This window comes from Periophthalmus magnuspinnatus, chromosome 8, assembly GCF_009829125.3.
Source record: "Periophthalmus magnuspinnatus isolate fPerMag1 chromosome 8, fPerMag1.2.pri, whole genome shotgun sequence".
Classification (NCBI taxonomy): Eukaryota; Metazoa; Chordata; class Actinopteri; order Gobiiformes; family Gobiidae; genus Periophthalmus; species Periophthalmus magnuspinnatus.
In genome coordinates this window covers 25,582,636-25,607,743 of record NC_047133.1, presented here as the reverse complement: position 1 = coordinate 25,607,743, position 25,108 = coordinate 25,582,636, and the positions used below count along the sequence as shown (strand labels likewise).

Below are 25,108 nucleotides of genomic sequence, written 5' to 3'. Positions count from 1 at the left end.
GCAAGTTTTTTACAGAATAGGAAATACATTAAAACCACAATACAACAAATCGAAACATAAATAATCATCATAAAATTAATAGTAAAGGAGAAAAGTGCAGAATAAACCCCTTTCAGTCATATGCACAGATAAACAGAACAGTTTGAGCCTGGATTTAAACATTGTCAAAGTAGAGGCCTGTCTCATTCTGTGCTGGTGTTTAATGCAGCCCAATCAGAAAGTATCAGTATAAGTATTCAGAAAACACACAAGAGAGGAAAGTACATTTGAATGCATGTAGTCGTTATTCTGTAATTAAATAGGCCTAGATCTTCTCCCCAAAACAGTTTGTGGTTCATGTAAAACACACAAGATAAGACTACATTCGCAGGTTTGACAGAAAGTCTTTTTAAAAACACGCACTCCTGCACTAGCTCCCTGATGTTAACTTTGCAGCGCGCGAGCCTAAGCGCAAAAACCACATTCCCCATAATGCTTTGCGCCACTACGTTGCTTCAGACTAACATGTGCTGCCTCTTTCGCTCCCACTATGGCTCAGTGTGTATCAGGAGAGGGACCGGAGCGCATCCCATCAGGACGCACGCTGGAAATGTGGATTAACTTCTCAGAGGAGCCGCGTTTATTCAAAAGGACCAAAGGATTTTTACTCACAGGGGATTATAACAACAACACCAACATGTGGAGGTATAACTTCACCGCGGTGGGAGCAGTGGATGGATGCTGTACTCCAGCTGTCGTCTTCGTGGACAAAACGGGATGCACCCCTGTTTTGGAATGTCCCGTTCCTGCTCCCAGGTCCAACTGTTGGACGAGCACAATGACGCGTGGCCACGGTCACATATGACACTTTTCATGAGCTCCTTGGTTCATTTTGGCCCAATGACGAAACACATCCTTGGATATAGCCTGTTTGGGACCTGTGTGACGTAGTGGATATGGCACTTTTAACGAGCGGGATCACCACGGTCAGTCAGGTAAGTGAACCATACTCTACAGATACAACATCAGAGCCTGAGGCAAACTTATTTTGGATTATTTTTCTTCTACCTTCTTTCAGTCAGTAGGATGTTGTGAACTGTTGTGAAAACAGTGCCACAGCAGTTGTTTAATCAGAGGACAGGCTCTAGGGTCGTTGTTCTTGTGGCTTAAAGTCCTCGCGCGTTGTTCAGTGACTGATCTGTCATGTAGTGCGTGTCCCGTTTGGTGCGCAGTGTGGAGAGAGGTGTGTGCGCTTTGACAGTGGCTCCTCGCAGGCTCAGCTCCACCTGTTGTATCACAGTGCAGTTATTTATGAAGCCTTTGAACATCAGACAGTCAGTCCTACTTATCTGAGCTCAACTGTAAACTTGACAGTGATGTTCTTCGTGTTCTGTAGAACGAGTTCCAGACAGGATGTGTCCATACACCTGCAGTGCCAGGTGCACACAGTCCTGGACTGTGTCAGACTTGTGCAGTGAGTGCAGCCAAACACATGAACAGTGTGATACAGTGTCCACAGTGGGCTGGTCAGTCGTCCACCCACCTGTTTCACAGTGGCTTCATTCAGGTGAGACAGGGGCAGACTTCAGCTAACTCTGTGTGAGCTGTGTGTCAGTATAGCGCTCTGCTGTTAGCTGAGAGACGCCACATCTGTATAACATGTCCCAAAGATGAGGTCAGATGCTCTGACTGGCCTGTCCAGCAGTAGACACATAGAGTTTTACAAGTGTCCACTTCCCTGAAGCATCACTCATCAGCTCCCACATCTCTTTCCTCTGGAATAAAGAATTCCATCTTTTGTTGGTCAGGGACAGAGCCCCACTATATGTGCGTATACAGCAGAGTGCACAGACCAGGCTGGCCCTCCTCTGACACTGACCCCCCCACACTCCCCACCATTAAAAATCTTCTCCAAACAAGACCCCCTTTCTCCACTGAAGAGGGACCCTCTGTCTAATGCCAAGTGACTCTCATGGCCAGCATTGACGGTGGGACACTTGCTGGACAAAGGGAGCTGAAGTGTCAAATAAACTCGGTCAGAGCCCCCGACACACAAGAATTCCTTTATGTGGCACCCTGGGAGGGAGACAAAGACAGACTTTGTGTCAGAGAGCGGGCCTTGACTAAACACCAGGCCTTTTTTATTCCTCACAACTTGTGCCTCTTCTTCCTCCTCCTCCCTTTGTGCTTTGAATGACAGAGCGGGAGCATGTCTGTTGACCTGACCTGGTCGCCCTGAGTCTGTCCCGCACACAGCTATTACTGCTCACACAGCAGAACATGTAGATACTCCTGTATGTGGGCAACCAAACGTAGATAATATATTGGGGATGTTGATCGTGTAGCTCCAGTAGAGTAAGGTTAGGATCAGACAGCAGGACTTGAATTTCTCACAGGCTGCCCGTGCTCCCTGTGCTGTCATATGATACTCTTGTGGTGAACCGCATTAGTGAGCTGATCACACACAGGGTCACAGTCTGACAGCCCTGCATTTACTGCACTTAAACCTCAAACGTTCTCAGCACTCTTTTATGTATTCCACAAATTAGAGTCCCAAATCATACACTTTTAATGACACATTCTAACTATGTTCTGTTGGGTTTAACTTTAATGATCACATACTTTATTCAACATATATGATACAGAAGTAAACACATAGACAGCATTTTAACATTAGAACAATTAGTATAAGGAAAGATAGAGATTTGGGGATTTTCTTACTGCTATAAACAAAAAAGTCACATCATAATAATCGCTCATTATCAGCTGTGTATTTTTCAGAACAAGACTTAATATCCTCATTGCTAACCACACATTCCTGCACTAGCAACGTGGCTTGGGCAAACAGATCCAGTTGCTGTGGTCAAGTGTTAATAGTCTGTTTATGGGCTTAAGTTGAGTGGTGGTTAATCATATCCAAGCCAAAGTGTCAGCGTGGGGCCAGTCGCATTGTCTGCATCGAGGTGCATGAACGACACGGAAAACAACTGGATGTGCACCGCAAATGATGACATAAGTTGGATTGTATTTACACTGTAATCATTCTCTTAACATTACCTCATCTTCTTCTAAATTACATGGAAGAACAAGCACCAATCTGTATCCGATGACCTTTTAATGACTTCCGTGAGGGACAGTGTCAGGCTGTTGTGCATCTCCATATTTGTTTGAATGATCAGTGAAGTTTGTCTGAGGCTGAAGAACTGTCATTTACTAGTAGTGCTTGAACAATGGGGAGCTTGTCTCCAGGGTGGTGGGGGGTAAGGGAGGGGGTAAGGGGGAGTGGGTGCGCTGGGGGGCCGGTGGAGCCAGGAGAGGGTGGCCTGAGCTCGGACCAAGAACAAGCCCCAGTCTGATGGAGAGAACTGCTGACCCTTACTGAGCAAAATGGCACCTTTGTTTTGGAGGTGTATGTGTTTATGTGTGAGAAAGAGGCTACTGGGAAGAAAACTAGGTGAAGTGCTTTGTTAGGGTTTTTTTTTTTTATTTTAATAATTTGAACTATTCTTGTCTTGAAATATAAAGGAGTCAAGTCTGGTCACGTGTGTGCACTTTTGACCTTGTTTTGTTTTGACTAGGGTTGTCAAAAGTATCAAAAATCACACACAAATCAATACTAAAACAACATACAAAGTTATAAAACCACACAATAACGTAAAGAAAGTACTATTATATTGTGTTGGAATTGTGTTTTATTATTATTGTGGTATCAAAATCAAAATGGAGCCTCTCCCATAGTGTTGAAATCATTTAAAGTTTGAGTTATGACTATATAAAAACTGTGGTAAGAATATGACTGCTTAATAAAACCAAATGACAAATCATGATGCATGAAACTGAACTGCAGAGGATTCCTTGTTGCAACCTCCAACTGGAAAAGAAAATATGTCATAAATAACAGAATTTACTCTATGTGAAGTGCCTACAAAATTCAATCTTTCAATACGCTTCAAGTACCAGACATGTCCAGCCAAAAACCTATAATTCCCAGTGTCCCTAAAATGTATTATTACCCAAACTCTTCATTCTAATTATACATTTGTTATCTCTCATCTGGCAATTGATGTTTATAAGGCAGATATTGCAGTTCTTTTTTCTCAAGTGAAGTCTGACACAAAGGCTTGCTCGTATAATGACTTTAAGATCGCTTTTAGATTACCGTTGGGGAAACCACAACATAGCCAGTGAGTGTTTGTATGTAAGTATGATGAGGAAACTATTAGGAATTTGACTTTTCCCACAACAGTCAGCCTGTGCGTGAGAGCGCTGCAGGAAGTTACTCTCTTTAAAATACTGCCAGCGATTATAGTCATTGATTGAACAAAATCTCCATGAAGAATATTAAAGTGATTATTTTATTCACTTTTATGTTTTTTTGGGGGGGGGGGATGTTTGTGACTCAAGGCTTTCAATCTTATCTCACAAGGACTGGGCAATATGACTGAAAATATGTCATGATTTTCAATTTATTATGTCATGTTAAAAGCTAACAACAATAGCTTTCAATATAAATGCCCAGAACATAAACAATACAGACTTTTAATCAGGTAGACTCTCGATTAAAATGAGCCAAGCATATCACTGACAATTCAAATGAAATCCAGTTTATTTTCACCCATAATACAGAATAGGATCATCCATATTAGAATTAATCAATCAAACACTTAAGAAAACATCATCTGATCATTTGATTTTTAAATGTTCATCACTGGGACATTATTTTTACTTTTGTTCATGACCTACATTTTAAAAGTCCTGTAGTACTAGTGAAGAGGATTTGTGCTGAGCTGTGAAACTTTTGATCAGGTTACAACTTCCTACTTGCTTTTTGTTTTATTGTGTATTGTATTTATTGTATATTCAGCCTAAAACTATCCAGTAAAGTTTGTTGTGCCTTCCAGATCAGTCTCATCTTTAAAGACAAGTAAATAAACGGACCGACTAGGTTTAAATCCAATAGGATGAATGTAAGAGGACAGTGTCTTCTTGGTCTTCTTGACTTGTTTTTGACCCCCACCCACTGGTCCAGAGCAAACAGCAAAGACACACAGTACAGCACAGTGCATCTCTGTCAGTGCGGGCCCACAGAGATAGACAGCAGCCTATTGAGACAGACCACAAGGAAGCTACACATGCACCTTCCCATGCAGACACTGAGGTAAACAGACTCAGTGGCCACTTTATTAAGTACTGTTTTGACACTTGGATATTCTGCAGGTTTGTGGACCAAAGAGCCTGGATGATGCTGCTGCTGTCATGTGATCTCTTATTGATATTTAAAAGCTGATAAACTGCATTCAAAGTGGGATGTATATTGAATAACTGATAATATATATCACCTAAAATGACCTCAAAGAGAAAGAAATGTGTAGTTAATCTCCCGGACAGGGTTAGGCTATAATATAAAGTGATATTTTTGCCTTTTTGTACTTAATTTTATGGTACATTCATGTTTTGTGCTTGACTTGAACCTTAGACGTATGGATGGTTGTTGTAATATTGTCTAAATATTGTTGACACACACAAATGCATGTGTTTTAGGTGGTATTTGAACTGACTTTCACCTGAATGCATAACTTCTCATTTTGCGTAGGCCATTCATAAGTGTTATACTTTACATGCCATTCATTCCAACTTGCGCTCCAACTTGAAAACATGTTTTTTAGAAGGTAATTTCTTCTCTTAGTGCCTCCTTTTTTGCACATTCCTCCATAAAACTTTCTGTTTCAGGGTGTGGGTTGTCATGGCAACATCACTACTAGCATCGTCACATGTACACAAGTAGTAAGCCATCTCTATTCAGGATCTGACCATTTCTTTTTACTTCTTTACGGGACTGCTGGTTGGGAGGATAAAGGCGACATTTTTGGGGTGAAGGGAAGCGTGAAATTGCCAGTTTGACCTCCAGGGGGACACGTCAGACCACCAAGCTCTTCAAACTGTCCCCTTATGTGTGTGGAAGTCTCTTGTGCACTGACAGCTAGGCCTATTATGTGTATGTACACTTTTATAGGAGGCGTTGAGCAAATTAAACCCATGCAATTAGATGTCCAGCATAAATTGTCCAGCATTATGTCACAGTGTAAAGGATTTGGTGCCTGTCCCATAAAAAGCTACTTAAAAGTCCAATGTTTTAAGCTCAATAGAACTGGAATGGGGAGAGTTTGCTGCTGTGGGTGGTCACTGGAATTGACTTAAATTCATTATCAGTGGCAAAGGGAATCTCCCATCTTGACATTTTTGCTGTGTTGCTAAAAACAGTCCCTAAGTGTGATGGAGTTTACTTATGCCTAAATGGTTCCTTTAGTTGGCTCTTTTATGGATTGACAGGCTGCATTTATTTGACCGTGCTGCCCTCTAGTGGAGTAAGAATGTAAGAACCAGTAAAAGAAATATAAATGCATTTCTTTTCTTTACCACTAAAAGCAGCAGCGCTAAAGAGTCAGAAAAGTGCTTGAGTCACAACCTCAGTTTGTAAAACTGTCTAAATGACTCACCTCTTATCCCTGGATTGTAATACTAGCTAGACAGGATATCTTGGTATTTTATTATTTCTATTATTTTATATGCTCTCATGTCTACTTTTCCTATGTATAGCCATATTTGTGCTTGCATTATCTTTAAAATTACTATTGCTACGATAATACATTTTGGAGCAGGATATATATTGCTACCGAGATGTATAAGAATAAACAATAACATTGAAACTGACACAAAAACACTGACACAAAAACAATAATGCAAGATAATCTCAGTAAATTATTTTTAAATAGACAGTCTCATTAAATGGCCTTAGCTGCAGCACATAAATAACAGAATGAAGCAGTAATTTGCCATAGAAGTCACTCATTCTACCCTGTACAGCTCTAATCGTATGATATTAACTAAAATAACAAAAATCTTACTACTTTTGCAAAAAAAAAAAGTACACACTATAAATACTGAGCCCCAAAAAATATTGTTCCAGCTTTCATATACTGAGCGATAAGTCCATATACTAATGATCAGATCTAACTGACATTGATGTGAAGCACTTTGATCAGCTGAAATTGTTTTAAATTTATTATATTTGTCCCACCGGGAGGAGGCCCCGGGGAAGACCCAGGACACGCTAGAGGGACTATGTCTGTCGGCTGTCCTGTGAACGCCTTGGGGTCCCACTGGAGGAGCTGGAGGATGTGTCTGGGGTGAGGGAAGTCTGGGAGTCCCTGCTTAGACTGCTGCCCCCATGACCCGGCCCTGGATAAGTGGAACAAAATGGATGGATGGTACTATATTCGTTTGGACAGCTATGTGTAATAATATCACATTATAATAATAGGCCTATTTCTATACAAGCCTATTGGGTCAAACAGATGACAGTAGAATCTCAAATATAGTAAACAATTTTTGGTATTTCTTAATGTTTATGATTATTATGCCCTGGTGCCTTTAAAGATACTTAAAGGCCTTTATTCAGTTTTGTTCGTTTACTACGTCCTCACACCCGATGGTGCTAAACAAACACCGTAGCAACAGCTTCCCTGTCTTAAACTGGTCTCATTGTTTAAAACCTTCAACAATCACACAATGATCATAATAAAAAGCTCAGTAAATGAGATGAAAATCTGGTCCATCTGTGTAGCTCGTCTCTATATGTGCTGCACTGTTGTAAAGCAGCCACCAGAGGGCACTGTAGTCTCACAGAAGCGCCATTGTCACCCAGAGCCTTGGAAACGTGCTCAGGGCAAGTTCAGTGTTGTCTTAGGATAGTAGTGCAACTGCCAATGTTCTGCGTGGTGCTGAAAAGGTTTACAGGTTTTGCATTGCATTGTACTAATTGTGATAATACACTTTTAACAGAAATGGCAAATGATCAGTGTATTTCTAATTATTTATCTTGATTTTGGTTGCATGTTTTCTATTCTCCTGCTTGAACTTTGCATTGCAACACTGTAATTTCCCTACTGTGGGACAAATAGATGTTATCTTATTCCAAACTGTCCCCTCAAAAAAGTTTTCCCTCTCTTGACAAACCGCTAGATGGCACTGTGTCCACATAAAACTCATCCTCCTCAGCCCACAGTCCTAGTCACACCACACTTGCAGCTCTTACTCTGTGATCTCAAGTGTAATAGCAGCAGATTGACATTATTATCTTCTTATTGCCCCTGATTGGAGCTCATCTCTCTTTGAAGATGAAAGGTGCCGCGCTTTTCTGTGTGTACCGACCACACTGATAAACCTGGAGTGAACCTCAATAAAGCCAACTGCCCTCCCTGTACAGCTGTCATTCTGTGAACAGGCAAGTGTAGCAAAATGACTACGCTCAGAGGTGTGCTAAAATATCGATATACTGATCTATCGTGATACTAACTTCGATATCGTATCGTATGTATTTATGCCATACATTGGACATATACAGTTTTGATGATATAAATGGGTGTTTTTTCATATTTCAGTTTGTGCAGGTAGTAGTTAAAATAAATACTGTTATTAAAATGCATTTGGTAATATATTGATTAGCTCATGCATCGCTAAATTGTGATAGTATCGTACTGTGAATCATGCATCGAGTATTGTATACGCTCAAAGTAAGGCAATAGAAAATGCATTACACTTTGTCTATATATATTCAAGGCTGTCTGGCTTTGTGAAATCTGATACAAATCTTGACAGGTTCATTAGGCCAGTGTCAACTCAGACATTAAGGAATGTGCATGAGAAAGATAGTGGCAGTGCAGTGGAAAAGGTGGGGCCACTTTTGATTGGACGTCGAATGTAGTACGACTATGATGTTATTTACAACCCTCTCCTATTTGTCTGTACAAGTAAGCGCTAGCGGTGCAGATAACGTGCCCGTAACGACGCTAGGTTAAATAAACGAGTACATTTTGATGAAAAGTTGACGAGTATTGCTTTTAAGTCCTCCTCTTACTGACATCAAGCGCCCTGCATTGTTGAACATTGACCAATTTGCTTTCGACAAATCAGATGTTGGAGTATGCGGCAGTACAGGTTTCTGGCAGATACTGGATTGGATTAAAGGAAACCATGAGAAAACGCATTAGGTGTTGTGAAACTGTATATAGTGAGTCAGTGCGGCACATATATTTTTGTACTGTGTTTGGCCTACGTACACCTTTTCACAAAACACATGAGAAAAAAGAAGTTGGTTTACTTTTAGCGCCTTGAACGTAGCCTGTTAACACAAGCTTACTAAAGCCACACAATACAAATGAAAGCTTGCAACACTGCTTCCTAGCTGCTTATCTTCGCCATCTCCTCCAAGCTTTTCACAGTGACTCATCCCTTCATAATAATCGATCATCTAAATCTGTCAATGGCTTATGATAAGAGCTACCGCGAGCAAACCAACCCCGGGACCTGACTGAACGTGTCGGACCCGGGCGGTGTGATGATTGGGTAAGGACTCAGATGCCTGCGAGGGAGAGAGAGGGAGAATACGGTTCCCAAGATGTTGTTTACCGCATTGGCACAGAGGGAAAAAGTGAGGTAGTTTGAGTTGAGATATGGACCAGGAAGTTTGAGCAAATGTCTGTCTAGTCTAGGCTCTGAATCAACTATTTATCAGGAATAGTTAATCATTGACACAAGCGGGTTTGTGTTTTATTTCCAATGAAACAGTTTAAATACTAAAACGTAGACTTTTTTATATTTTTGTCATGCTCATACGTTTAGATTTTTGCTTTGGGCTGCGTAATTGAAGCAAAATCGCAGTTTGAATGGCCTCATCAGATCTCAGAGGGTGCAGTGAAATAGGAAGTTAAACAACAAAGTATCCTATGTTTCTAAAGTAAAGGGTTAACTATAAGCATGTTCTGAGATGAGATTCTTGTGTTGTCTTGTGTATTAGCAGTCCTCATTTCAGTGTTTTCCGAAGTGATAATGCACTTTGATCTGAATTTGAAAACATAAACTGCAAATCTACTTTTTTTTGTCATTTTGCAGGACCAAGTTGATGTCAGCAGGATATTACGTAGTACAAAGTGTGTTCAAATGTTGATATTGTAGATTAAATTTGAATATCAATAGTTTGGTTGAATTCTAGTCTGACAGAAATATATAGTTTTATAGGTTAAGGGCTATGCTTGCAGCGCACTCCATTCTACCACATGTTTTTCTTGCACAGTTTTGCACCCTGTGGTCAATGTTAATGATCCATAGTTAGTGGCAGCATCTTTTTTACAGGCCTAACACACCGTAACACTCCCCACCTTCTACTATTCCCTACATTTCACTCCTAAAGTGGAGAGACTGCAACCCAACACCCGGCCTTTATGGGTAACATTGGCAATGCCCCAATTAAATAGGCACAGGAAACCCTTGCTCAATGAAAACGAATCACTTTGCCTTGCCCTTGTGCTGCTACCCCCAATCTGAGCCACAGCTCTCAATCAGCAGTGCTCTAATGGGCTGCACGTGTGTCTGCCACAACAGCTGGACCCAGAGAGCCAATTCAACAAAATATGAAAAATATATATATTATGGGAATGTGCATCATTGTAGCTAGATGTGTGGCCTGTACGTTTTTGGTTAAGTGTATCTATCTGTTTATGTGTTTTTCCTATTTGTTTACAAAGGCAGTGCTCTTTTTTTGTAAAGCCTGCTCGCCAAGACCCATCCACATCTGTTTCCCTGCTCCAAGGAATAAACCAGCTTTTCTATTTTAGTAGATTTCTGTGATGCGTTGCAAAGTCTGTTTTTAACATAAACAATAAAGAAGTAGCATTGTGAGTAACCTCATGATGTCATCCCAAACCAGCTTAGATACAGGTTAAATCCAGTCATTATACGTTTACAATATCATGTGTGTTTATGGCCTGATAACACTGAAGTTTGCATTGAAATTAACTTTCCGCCCACAATGAAAGTGCACTTCAAAGATGTTGTGTTCCTGTGCATTGCGTGATTCGAAATGGCCGTTGCTGAGGTTTTCTGTAGTTGTAGTAATAGTTGTAGAGGTTGTAGTGTAGTGTGGTCAGGGAGAGAGTGGTCAGATGGCACTGGTTCTTGCTGCCAGTTGCCAGTTCATAAAGTTATAGAGGCTTTTGCTGTCCTGCTGCTGGCCTTGGGACCTAGGGCCTATGCATCCTTCATGTACTCTATACCATATGCCCACCGCACATGGATGCACTATTTTGGAACAACAAAACAACCATTTCTGACATGTATATTCACTTATGATGAATTTGTGATTTGATTTTGAGAAAAGACTGATGATATGATCTGCTTAACAAATGCACATCCCATAATTTTATAAAATATATGTATAGAATAGGCAAGGCAAGTTTATTTGTATAGCACAAGTCATACACAAAGTCATTTGAAGTGCTTTGCAGAATAAGAAATTAAAATCACAACACTACAAAAAAATATAAATAATCACAAATTAACATTAAAAGAGAACAGTGCAGAGTAAAACTTTCAGTCAAAAAAAAGTGCAGCCCTATATTACACACCAGTGGAACCAACTCTGCACGTGGAGCTACTTGATGTACATTAATAATGCATATGATTTGATGCAGCAAATGGTGGTTTCTGTAATTATTCAGAGCCTTCTTCGTCAAAAGTCGGTGCTATCTTGAGGGCTGAACAGCTTTTCCTATAAACACTGATTTAAAACTAACTAAAAACTTCAGCCCTGATCCGTGCATGGGACACCTCGGGCTGAAAACATTTGCCAGTTGCTCTGTAAATGTAATTCTCTATTAACCCTTTGCTGTCACTGTCTCTTGAGGCCCCGCGTTCATTGGAAAGAGCAGAAATAAACAGGCATTAAGCAGCAGCGTGGTATTAATTATGTGGGGCTGGTGTGATTGTGTAATGTTTATGTGTGTGTGAGAGTGGTAGTACGCACATGCTGTGTCAGGCCACTGCTAATCGCTCACTTTTACTGCCTTATGCAACGGAAAAAATACTCTTCGGTCTGGCGTGATGAAGATGTTAGCTATATTACAGTGACCACAATAAGGCTAGTATGTTCTTTATGTATGTGCTTTGTACAGGCTGTTTCTTTCAAGCTGGATTTTGTTGTTTCTGACTGTCAGTTTAATCTTTTTCTCTTTTTTGGGAGCCCACATTTATTGGATACGGCAGAGAGGCTTGTGAAATTGAGGTGATGCATGGGGAAAGACATTATGCAAATTGTCAGAGCTCGCAAATCAATACTGTGCAGGACTGCTCATTCTTTCCATCGCTGTTGGCATTCATTCATGCTAATTGCTAATAAAATCTGTCAGTTGTTTTCTATTCTAACAGTACTGCTTTATTTCCATAACTATTCTGTAATACAAATATACAAATCCTTTTTCTAAGAGAGACTACAGTGTGTGTGCGTGTGTGGGGGTGTGTGTGTGTGCATGTGTGTGTCTGTGTGTGTGTACCACTGCCCTTTTATCAATGCTCAGGTCTAGGTCAAGGTCCCATAATGATTATGAAAGAAACGTAACAGTCGTTTTTCCCGCACTTCACTGTAACCCTATGAAATTTGGCCCAGTCATAAAGTCATAAAGACACCTTACAATGTCTGGATTGTGGAGTCATAAAGTTGTAAAGGACCACTGTGAAAAGCACGATAGGCTGATATAGTTCCAGAAAATAGAGCCGAGCAGATGAAAAGAGATGGGTTTTACTGTTAAGTGCTTGGGAAAATTCTTCAAATTCCCCCACCTCGCACAATCGTTCCACTTTTTCCGCCTTAAAGCCAACCTACCTGTGCCTGCGTGGGCCAGTTTATGTCATCAGGAATTCAGGCGCTTCCTCAAAGAAACGATTTTATTGTGGATGTCGTATCTTTAATATATGTGTTAATAGCAGATAAGTATGTGCATGATGCCTACATTGTAGTGACATTAACCAGCCAGTTATAAAACCATACCTTATTTAGCTACTTGAGTTGCCTTTTCTTCGTGTATGTGCAGTCCTTTTGCTAGATAACCTTAAATTGTAAAGAATTGCTTCAAATTCAACATTACCCAAAGAATAGATGTGATTTTTCTGACTTGATGTGTGAGCCATGTGAGATGCTATTATCATTTTTTCAATCTAGTAAAATTCAATCGAATTGGCCACAATGACAAAACACTTGTGTCTTTCATGTCACCTGCCAGTGTCATAATATTATTCCATATTTCTGGAAAATCTTGGATTTAACTGAAGTGAGCAAAAGCAGATTGTTGCCCTCAGTATTACACATGTGTGCTCCTCCTTAGGTGGGCCACATCACAGTTTGGTCACAGTGGGCACTTTGGGCAGAGATGTTCCACTTGCCTGCCTTTTTCCTTTGTCTCTCCCCTCCTCTATCTGACTTTTTATAATTGTGTCCCAGACACAGACATGTCCATAAATAAACTGGGGGCTCCCTGTGCTCCAGCAGAGCCTAACCATGTTTATGTTCAGGGCTGTGAGAGGGGGGAGGGCATCTGGACGTTTGCGCTCAGGTGGATTCAAGATGTGTCACCAAACACCAATGTAACTTTAAAACATGCAATGACCCATATATGACTTGTACATTCAGTCTATTAACTACATGTGTACTATAAATGCAATAGCAGCTACTTTTTTTGGGTTTCTCCTAATGAGATCAAGTGCAGTGCTTTACATATGGTTCTGACATAGGTTTTAAGTCAGATTCCCTTTCTGAGGTGTCCATCTTCAGGGTTGAGCCAGGCCAAAGGTGCAGGGTCAGACAGACAGTGGCTGGATCTCCTGTTTATTTACCCAGTGCTGAGTGTTCTCCTTTGGTGCACATTTGACATGGAGCTGGAGTGATCCTGTTAAAACTAATGAACACTTATTAGCTTGAGACGTATCTGCAGCTCCTGCTACATCCCATCTCAGGCTGTTTGTTTGACTTATTCAAACAGAACCGTAAAACTACGACTTGGGCCTTTGCCTCTGCTCTGTTCACGGTGTCCATTAAAAAGCCCATATGAAAAGTGATTGGACAGCAGAGCGCAGGTTTTATATGAACACACATGGGTGGTCCGCTGCTGATCATTTTGGCCCAAAGCCAAGAATTCCCATTATGATGGGACATTCTGCCGGTGTAGTATAAACAGCCCTTGATATTAGATAACAAAAGTATGTCAGAGTTTACACACAGTTTTATGAAGTGTGGATTTATGTTCCTTGCCTCTTCTTTTTGAATATGACAGATTTGCAGTATCAGGACATCTGTTCAGCAAATGTGTGTTCCTCCCATTGAACCACAGTCTTGCTTTTTGGTTTGGTACTGCACAGTGATTTTGGTAGTGGATTAAAAAAAAGCATGGGCCCAATTCACATCAACATGAAAAGGAAAAAAATATATATATATTTGGAAAATGCCCCTGCAAACACAATGGATACCAGCCCTAAAAAGACTCACTTGCAAAAATATACTGCTGAACTAGAGCTATACCTGTCCTGCCCCACAGCTCTTGTTATGCCAAACTGGAATTCCCCTGTCTATCTCCCTGTTTTAGCCTAATTAAACATTGTAAGAAGGCATGTCGGTTAATAGGACCTTTGTTTGCCCTGTTCAAGATAAGGAATGAAAAAAAACAATCATCCAGAACCTATGCACCCAGCCAGTGTTAAAGCTCCTATACCAGATTTGAAGGTAGCAAAACTTTTTCTCCAACTTTCTTGTAGTACATTGCATTTTACACAGTATCACTATAAAAATCTGCAATAAGATCCCAAGCACAGGGCACCACACCTATAAATCTAGTACAATTATAAAGGCTTGTGCTGGCTTGATACCTGAGCTCCATGTACGTCAGTGGCACAGCTGGCACCATGGCACATTGTAAGTTGTACGGCTAAACCAGCCCCTCTAGATCAACTTTAGCTTTGGAGATCGTGCAGCAGATATTTTACAAGTCAGTTTGTTGGTGCAAAGAAACCTACTGGCAACTCAACAAACTGGAAAGAGCAGATTAGAACATTATGCCATTTGAGGATAAAATATTTAGGGTACAAGAGTGCCCTGCGCCACAGTGTAGAGTAACAGGTTAAGGATAGGTTCAAATATAGTCATGGAATGCTGTAAACCTTAAGACCAAAAGCGCTGAATATATTGTCTTTAGTTCTTTAGTTCTCAGTGTTTAATGTCATTGTAATTTTTGTTTTCTATTTTTTTTTTTTTTTTTTTTGTATCACAATTAGCTACATACCAGGTGCTTATCTTATCTTATTATTCACACAATCCTGTATGTATAATGTATGAGTCTACATTCATTTTTTTTAGGTCCAGGGAGCAGGACAGGTTAATTCACAGATGTGTAACATTACTCCACGTTTTTGTACAATCAAATGTATACCTCTAATAGACACTTATTTACTGTTAAACACCTGTTCAAACTGGTCCTGCAGATTGTGCTTCCTCTGCAGATCTGCTCATCTGTGACCAGCAGCCTTATGTGACGAGGAAACAGCACAGACGTTTGAGGATGCATATCATTGGGTCAGTCACTTGACCAGTGTCCATAATCTGAACTAGGGCATCTCTAAACAATAATTGAACATAGATTAATTGAACATAGATTAGATCACATGTGTCAAACTCAAGGCCCGGGGGCCAAATGCAGCCCGCCAGGTCATTTTATGTGGCCCGCGACAAGGTAAATTAAAACGTATGACTGTCTTAAAATGTCAGTTTATCAGGAGATACGCAGTTACACAGTTATATTTTTTAAATTTATGCTAATTTGAGTACAACCATTCTGCTGATGTGGCCCTCGGTGAAATTGAGTTTGACACCCCTGGATTAGATAATGTTGCCTTAATGTGCTTTTTGAATGTATGGTTACAGTTTTAGTGGGGATTCTATTTATCACATTCTCACAACAGGAACCCCTCTCTATCCCTCCTTAGGGTGAACTGCCTTATAGTACACATTTTTGTTCGATAGCCAACAAAGTCCTTCTTTTCATACTTCTGAATATGTTTTATACCACATGGGCCCAGTGCTTTTGGTGTCTGTGTGCCCCCTGCTGACTGTCTATTTCCTCTTTTTGTGCAACTGTTCCGCCACTGCACTTATCTGTCCTTCAGTCTCTGTTTAGACTGGTCAATTCAAGTGTCTGCTTCATAGAGGTTCATTTTCTATGTAAAAATGTGGTGAAAAGAAGTTGTGACAAGTGAGCTAACCATGGCTAAAAGAGTCAAATGGAATCAATGCCGGCTGTGAAAAGGTTGCTCAAAACGACTGCTCAAAATGATTATTAAAACACTTGAATTAAACTTTTAAATTTCTTATTGAAGACCTTGCCTTTCATTTGGTAAAAAGAGAAAGGAATTCAGCACAAGCAAGAGCATGCAACTTGGGTTTTGGATTAGCCACAAATAACCAGGCTTATAGCATTCCAAATAACTCAGCTTTTTCCCAGTGCATTGACTGAAACTATACCACATGAGGTCATCCCGAGTAAGGTATACGGAGAATCAATATACACATTTCTACACAGCTGTCTAAAATGGAAACAAAGCTCATATATATTTTTCTGCTGTTTTTAGGCACAGGAAATCAAATGCCGTTATGTACAAAATAGTGCTGCGCAGAGAAGTGGAGGCGCAGCACGGGGAGGGGGTAATTGCCACATTAAGGTGAAGGAATTCAAAATAAATTTAATCTCACAATCCCTCTCAGGCCCCCAAGAGCTTTACACTGAGCATGCTCCGTCTTGTTCGGAAACACAGGGGGAGTGAGACTTGAGATGGTAGGTATGGTAGGGTTTATTTTGGATGAGGGTAAGAGCAACTTATCAGAGGAATATTATGTACAAGTTGGATGTGATTTTGAAGTTGAGATGTGTAAAGAGAAAACACCAAATGTAACGATTAATATATTTAATATGTAGTCAGCAAAATGTGTATCCAAAAAAAACAATGTTGGCAAAATCCAGAGGAACAACCTATTAGAAATCAGGGTACGCTACTTTTGAATGAACCTGGATTTAGTACTTGGCATATTAAAAACTGAAGATTTGATGAGGTGTGGTGACACAACCCCGATCTCTAGAGCAGAACGACTTTTAGCTGTTGCTGAAGACTGGATTATCATTTCACCTATGCTGGTGTTTTGGTTACATAATAAGGATATCTTTATGATTAATGATTCAATATGTTCTGTGTATTTGAATCCACTGTTGCAGCCATTACCGCACCAATAAATACTGTGTACTTTGGGGCTATGGTTGTCAAAAAATACCCCTTCATGTGTTCAATCAAGTTTGAAAGTATTGTAATAACAATAGTTGAGGCAAAATTTAAGTGACCCAGACAGAACGTAAATGAAACCAGAGACGTACACATGGATATCGAATCTATCATATCGTCAGTCCTCTCCATGCATGTCCAACTAAAGGAATGTTTCTGCTAACTGTAGAAACATGTTTCATTGGTCACTGCTGCGCTCCTCCGCCATTGTGACTGGTTTTATTAGCACACTGTTTACTTGACCAAGGGTAACCTGCGGCTTCTGAGGTGAGTCATCTTCCGCTGTCAAGGTGGGATGGCGAGGTCACCCGGAGTTCTCGTCTTCCAGAGCAGCTTTGATTGACATTGATTTTGGCTCTCTGTTAGTAAAGGTAATTAAGATGCCTGCACAAGCGTATAATTATGCCTTCTCCTCGTGTGTCACCATCTACTGTAGATTCATTTTTTTTCTTTTTCTGCAAAAGTCATACATACAGGGACTGACACGGGTAGGTACTCAGTGGATCATTAAGTCATAAACCGGTGTGTCTGCATTTTAACCTAAGCTTTCCAACGACATGCCAGCCTGATGAATTTACTGCTCCACACATTATTGCACTGGAGTCAATGTTTTCTAGGGTGACGTCTTATTACTATAAGAAGACATATCATGGTTTTCTTTGGTATTTAGTCATAAACAGTCACATATGTAGGCCATTAGTTTATAATTTGTTCATATACAACAATGCAGCCCATTTTCACTTACACTATTGTTTTTTTAATTGCTTTGTAACATTTTTGACCTGTATATTAATGTTTGTATTACATTAGCATCTACATTTTCTGCAAGAATTGCAAGTACGGATGGTTTATTTGTGCAATTTTTGTGCTTATATGTTTTACATTGTTCCAACTTAAACTTAAAAACACACTAAAAGCATACATGCATTTTAGTTACTATCACACTGCAACCTTGGTTAAAACTGTATATCTGAATTCCCCCACAATCAAGGTCAGATGTCTGTTAAGTCCCAGTGCTGGCTGTGTTTGCTGGGCTTACAAATGCTCAGTATAAACTGGAAAGTAAATCATCTCAAATCCAAAGTGGCTACAATATGGCTGACGCTGCATAAACAAATACTGTAGGTCTATACTTCCTTAAAGTGCTCCTTTTACCTGTCAATGGTAAAGAGCACTCATATGTTTGCTGTATTGGTTCATAGCAATTAGCGAGGATATAAACAATAGCATTTGTTCCGTTCGTTCAGCACATTTCAGAACCCCTTTTCTGTGTGCTGCTGACAGGCTCATGTAGTGTGATGTGGTGCCATAGGTTTGGACACGCCTTTCCCCTCTGCTGCCAAATATCGCTTTGAGTGTTGATGGTGACTGTGGGCACCGGGATCGAGTTTCCAGCAGAAGCAGGAAGTGAGAATTGGAGTGTTCCTGCTACTACCAGTCTACCCTTCCCTCCATCCTGGTCGAACATGGTCCCAAACTCAAACCATGTGTGCTTTTGCCCTGTGGACCTGGACGCACTGCCGGCCTGGCTCCTCAGGCGATTGCGAAAGTCTTTTTTAACAACATTTGATCGCAGGAAACCAGTTCCTCCCTCCTGCCATTGTTACTTGAATCCTCTGTTTTTTTGTACGTCTTTGGGGAAAACTGAAAAAGTGATTCCTCATCCTATCCGGTCTCCATGGACACGCCCCTCCCTGTCAGCGCTCGCTTTCAAAGTCGGTCGGACGATAGATGTGATTGGAGGGAAGTACAGTAGCCAGTTGCTCGGGGTCAAAGTTCATTTCCTGATACTCAAGCTGCCATAGGTTAACTAGGAGCAGATTAGAGTAAAATTAGTTTGGATTTGCCTTGACAATGAAGTAACTAAGTGCATTATGGATGTACACTTTTGGGGTCATTCCCAAAGTTGGACAGATTTCTCACACAAATTAGGATGGACTAGTCAGAACATTTTTCAACAAAGGCAGAATAAAAGTGGAATTCTAGGACTGTTTGTGTAAGGTTGTGTTAAAGTTAGCATTGACATGTTCTGGCAGGAGTATATCCCTGAGATGAGGTTAAACTTCTTTGATGCAACGAAAGCCTGATTATGAGGAATATAGGTATTTGCGCTCAATCCTGCCACTTCAAAATAAGCGCTTACAGAAAACATGTGCTAACCACAGCCTAATCTGCAGAAAAATGTATAACCTTTGTCCCCATAAAGTTAATCACATCATTTCATCAGGTTTGCAGATGTTTCGCTTGTTGGATGATTGATATTTGAAAATCAGGTAATGTTTGGAATGTGGCAATTTTGTAAAGTCAGACATTTGTCAAAAACATTAAATTTTAGTCTGGTGCCATGATGCTATTGCTACTCTGTTTTGCTACTTTTTAAAGTACTGTGAATACCTCAGTGTGGATATTTCTTTTAGTTACTCTTGTATGTCTGAGCCTTTCCTCAAAAGCAAAGTTGATGTGAAATTTACCAGCAGAAGGACTGGATCTTCTGCTGCAATGAAAAGTAATGTATTAAAGGTGCACTATGTAGCTTTTCAGATGCAGACATTGTCTCAGTGGAAATATTACTTGGAATGTCCAACACAACGGCATTAAACTTATCTATCTCAATGGAAACAAGGAAAATCAAGTTGCATCACCAGGACAACCTCCAGGTGAAATCTCAAGATAGATTGGTTTAATGCGATACAGAAACACTTCAGGCAAAACTATTACATCTCCAAGGAGACAGTGCACCTTTAAATTAAAAACATCTGTGACTGCCAGCATCAAACGTGATATTTTGTACTGTAAAACATGCTGACATACACTAATGTTTGGCAAACGTTTTGAGCTCTGGAGAAAGACAGACTTAAAATATGAGTTGTAGTCCCTTTAATTTCTTGAATTTTTGTTCTTTTAGTAAGACATGTGCGTAATGTGTGACTTTTGCCTTTAGGGGATGTCCATTAACGTTGTTCTTCCCATTCATTCTTATCTAGTGAGATGTACTGGACACCTGTGGGCTGACACTTCTTCTCATATAGAGTAAAGGGGGAGTTTTGGGGGCGTGACGGCATCGGCAGCTTTTAATCGAGACGCGTTGACTAATCGCCCAAGGATTAGGCTCTTAGACAAGGCCTCTTTCATTCTGACACTCAGCATACTGCAAGGCTGCACCGCAATGGAGAAAAGGCGGGGAGTGAAGTATTTTGGGGAAGTGGGGGGGGGGGTGCGTATATGGCATTCTGTACCTGTATGAGCTCTGCTTGATCATGCCTGAGCCACCTGTATACATAAAAAACTTGTTTGGAGGATTCACATTGACAGAATGAATCCCCTAACCTCAATTATCTCCCCAAACCGCAAGCTGGGTTTAAAAGTACTGGAAAACACTTTCTACTGGTCTATCCCTATGTGCACAGTGTTCAAAGTCAAGAAGAAACTGTAAATGTGCGAAAGTTAACAAGGAATCGCATGTCATAATTTCTAAATGTTTGCTTACGGTCCTGGATTAGATGAGTGAAATGACTATGGCCCTTGAATAATAATACTTGTGCACATGCGTCTGTCGTTCTTTGGAAGAAGCGCTAACCATTCAGCTCATTAACCATTCTGCATTGCTGGAATTAAAGGCCATGACTGCCTAACTATAATCTTAAAGTCTCATGTGTACATTTTTCTTAGACTATATCATCCTCCAGTTTCAGACGGTGTACACCCTTACATTGCGTCATATACAAGGCCCTCCACCAGCCCATATGATCTGCTACCAGACACAATCAGATCAGAATCTTTGCTCAGTTGATTGTGAACAGTAAAGCATTGTACTTTGTTTATGTATCTAGAACATCCTGCCCAAAAGATGACTTGTACCTTCTCTATGTTAAGTGCTTACAAATAAATACATGTGAAGTAACTTGTCTAGAGATGACTAAGAGCACTTTGGCATGGGAGCTGTGTGTATGAACGTTATAGAATGGACTGTGGATCTGTATATTGTTACATGTAAATGAAGCAGAGACAGTGTCAGGGCTGAGAGAGCTGGGCTGTGCTAATGCTGCCCAGAGCTGAGGTCATGCAGAAGGCACATCGGGTCACACTTGTACCTATATGTCGGGATATTGCTTGAGTTTTAAATAGAGAAATATTCCATCTTATACTATGGGTGGTTTTTACTTATAATTGCGGTAGTGGGCCACATATTGGTTATGAGGATATAAACAATTGTATATGAAATCATGCAAAATTTGAATATTGAGTGTTTTCTCTACAATAAAACATTGTAAAAAATAAAATAAAATGAAACAAGAATGTTTCTAGTGGATTATATCATTTTTACAACTCATAGTAAAAAAAGTCTTTGGTTGGCAGGGCACATTTTGAACAGCCGCTGAGTCAGACTATAGACCAAGAACCACTACATAAGGTCACTTCTCCACAGATATGACCTCTAATTTGACCTGGTGGCACTACCTACTTGTCTCCCTGTACTTTGGGACATTGTAGGCCAAGCAATAACGTCTGAAGTTGGTGGACACTTCACCAGAAAAGCCTTAACCTTATGTTATAGTAGTATAGCAGAAAACCGTAAGATGTTCCCATTAGTTTTCACAGGTACACAAGGTCTGTGCTACTTGGAAAACCCTGTCTAAATAGTAGAACAGAAATGGACAAACACAGATTTCCTTTCAGAGGCAGCATGTTCCAGAGTAGTGCTTTTGTGATTTAGATTAAGTGGATTTAAGTGTGTGTTTGAACAGAACATACTTAAACCGGTAGGCTCAGAACTTCTCAGGACAATTTGGGACTAATTTGTCAAAGTGACTGTTAGTGGAAAAGGTCAGGTGTGTTCAGATCAGGTGTGCAGCAGTGCCACACACATACTGAAGTACTGGATGCCAATGCCACTACTACTACTAGTGATACTACCTGTTTGAAAACATAGTATTTTCTCACTTGGCCTGGTGGTCTTGAAGTCCCTGTATCAACTCCATTTTAAAACATGCTCATCTTTACTTGGATGATTACTATGATAACAAGGAATAAAATTAATTATGGGACTCAGGAACTTGCACTTGGCAAGGAGAATGAGAAATATCTAACTGCAAAATGGGAGTGGAAGCTGAGGGGTATGAATAGGTTGATGTGTGTTTTTGTGTATTTGTGTGTGTGTATGGGAACTGGCTCCGCAGCCCTCCAGGTGTGTGTCGGAGGCTGTCGGGGCTTGCGAGGCTCACTGTGGAGGTGGCTACGTGACAGCGCTAATGATAGGCTCCAGCGGGTGAAGACATGAGTGAGTGCGCCCGCGGCAACAGCTTGACTTGACGACACACAAACACACACATACAATACAACCTAGCGGCGCATAGTCAACAATGTACCTCAAATCAGACTGCCATCCCACACGGTGATAGCAATTAGACTCACCGGGACAAGTGAGCACATGCCGAGGAGCGAGGAGTCATACGAGTGTAGGGTCAGGTGATCCTTGGCAAATTTAAACATAGGTTCTGAACACAGGGGCTTACAGCAGGTTACAGAGGGGTCAAGTTCAAGATTAAGGCCAGTAATAGGTCAAGTGGTGTGCCTTAAATTAAGTTAAGTTGATGCCGGGTGGATAGTGTCTCTTCCTGGTTTCCATGGGTGAGCGTTTGTCCACTGATCCGAAGGTTGAAGGACTGGTAGAAAAAAAATATATATATATACAAACATAAACCAACTAGGGCTGTTTAGTAGATGGATCAGTCAAAAGAATTTCTAGTAATTTTATGTGGATTATAAGGATTTATAAGGACCACAGCAGAATGATTTTTGGAATGACTGGAACATTTAATCATCATTTTAATTTATTTATATACAAGCACTTCACTATACACAATTTTTGCACAAGATCCTGATAACTTTGAGATTTGATTTGCAGTCGCACTACATCCCATCAATGCAAAAGATCAAGAATTTCTTTATGGCCCTAATGGGAACTGCAACTTCATCATACAGGTCAAACCATTTTCTGTCACATCACAATTGTAATTTGATTTTTGTATTCAAGTCAAGATTCAGTTCGTGCACATATTTTTAAGCGCAAAGCATTTACATTTGACAACTGCTCAACTAGGGCTTTGCAATTAATCCAATTTTGATCAAGAGCGAGATTCAGTCATTTCTAATCTTGTTAATTAAGAGGTCAATAACCAGTCTTCTTCCAGTAAAAGCATGTGGTTTGGAGCGGAGTTAAGAACAAGAAATGTGAAATGAATGTTATTTGTTTATAATTTTCTTGCAGTTTAGGTCAGGTTGCCTTTACCTAGTTGTACATTTAAAAAAAACTTTCATAATTTCTTATTGTAGCAATATTGTACCCGGAATCAAACCCACACCATTTCTTGTAATTGGCAAAGATAGTCGTTTTCTTTCATAAAAAAAAAAAAAACTTATTGTTTTGGCTTTGTATCTTGGGAGCAACATAAGTGGCTGTGGTGGTGCTGAGCTGTCCCACATAATAAAACCATGGAGAACAAGCTTCCTTCAGACAGGGGCATTCCACCATCCACTTTGGTCGCATCTGTTTGCTCTTTACAGTGCCGCACCATTCATTCATTATTATCGCAGAAACATGTAAATACATAGACACTCCTGCGCAGACAGAAAAGCCTTTGTTTGTCCTGAACACAAGTTGGACCCAAGTTTGTATCCTGAATTATGCTGTGGTTTGGTTTAGGATGGTAGTGGTTTTGAGAGATCAAGGTCTTTATGCATTGTACCCATTTGGAGACAGGTACCATATCATTAGTATGACTACACAAAATACTACTCAGAGCAGTGTAGTGTACGGCAAAATCTAGTATTTTAAGAAGCCTTTTAAGAAGTAACAGTTATTGTAGTAGTTGTATGCTTTAGTAACTGTGAACGCACCTTATATAGTATACCCACATGTTGAAGTAAAAGTTGAAACACTTTTAATTATGGTGCAGGATTGTATTATTGTACAGAAATAAATACATTCTCAATTTCATTCTCTGCACCTCTTCTTTTTGTGACACATGTGCTATGTACTTTCATCTTTTTATTAAAGCCACAAATGCAGAAATTGGACCCCAGAAACTTTGCAATGACAGCAATTATTATGAAAGCTTTACAACTACCTGACGACAAACAGTGAGCCAGCAGCACTCTGGCTCTTCACCTTTTGTCCTAGAGACGAGGCCCAGTGGTCAAGTGGGTTATTGTCAGATTATTTTTCTATTAAATTGTGTTCAAATAGGATTCTAATAGTAGACGACTTCAAAGGGGATGCTTCCTGCTGCCTCGTGCTTTGTCCAAGCTCAAAGCCATCCAACTGTTCGTGGCAGCTGCTCCGACTTTCCCCTATACTGTATAAAGAAGGTCCTATCCCACAATGCATCTCTATGACTCCCATGATGCACTGGCTTTATGATTAAGAAGGCATTAAGCTATTTAAAGAAAGAAAAAAAAAATATCAAAGCTAGCAGTGTGTAGGTTGCATCTTTAAGACTTTTGACTACTTTTCCAGTTCCTTGAGACAGCACTAGTCCTCAGGCATTGTCAGGGCTTATGTTTGTTGTTTTAGTTGGCAGAGGAACAATAGTTTAGTTTAGACAGTGCATTCCTGATTACTGACAGTGCGGTATGGAGGTACGGCGGAGGATTAGCGAGCGCTGCTGTGGCTTCTTTAATTTTCTAACTGCGGCTTCTGAGCAACACCTGGGCGTATCCGTGACAACAGGCACCACAATGAGGAGACATTTCGCCACCAACCGGTTTGACAGAGAGTTTGCCGCGCAGGGCTTGTGCAAGGAGGGTCACTCTGGCGGCACATATCCACGTTTATTGCCTTACCTTCAAACATCTCAATCCATCAAGTGGCTACTATTTAAAATCACCGCATCGCTCTGCATTTACACACAGCAGCTTAAAACTA

The 25,108-nt window shown here is 40.4% G+C and overlaps 1 long non-coding RNA gene across 1 annotated transcript in view; it reads left to right on the top strand.

Annotated features, from left to right (window-relative positions):
* The first annotated feature begins 552 nt into the window (after positions 1 to 552).
* Positions 553 to 25,108, top strand: part of LOC129456481 (uncharacterized) — a 51,032-nt gene continuing 26,476 nt past the window's right edge. Inside the window, exon 1 of the long non-coding RNA XR_008648786.1 lies at positions 553 to 974. This is a non-coding gene — a long non-coding RNA (uncharacterized LOC129456481). The remainder of the gene's footprint in view (positions 975 to 25,108) is intronic.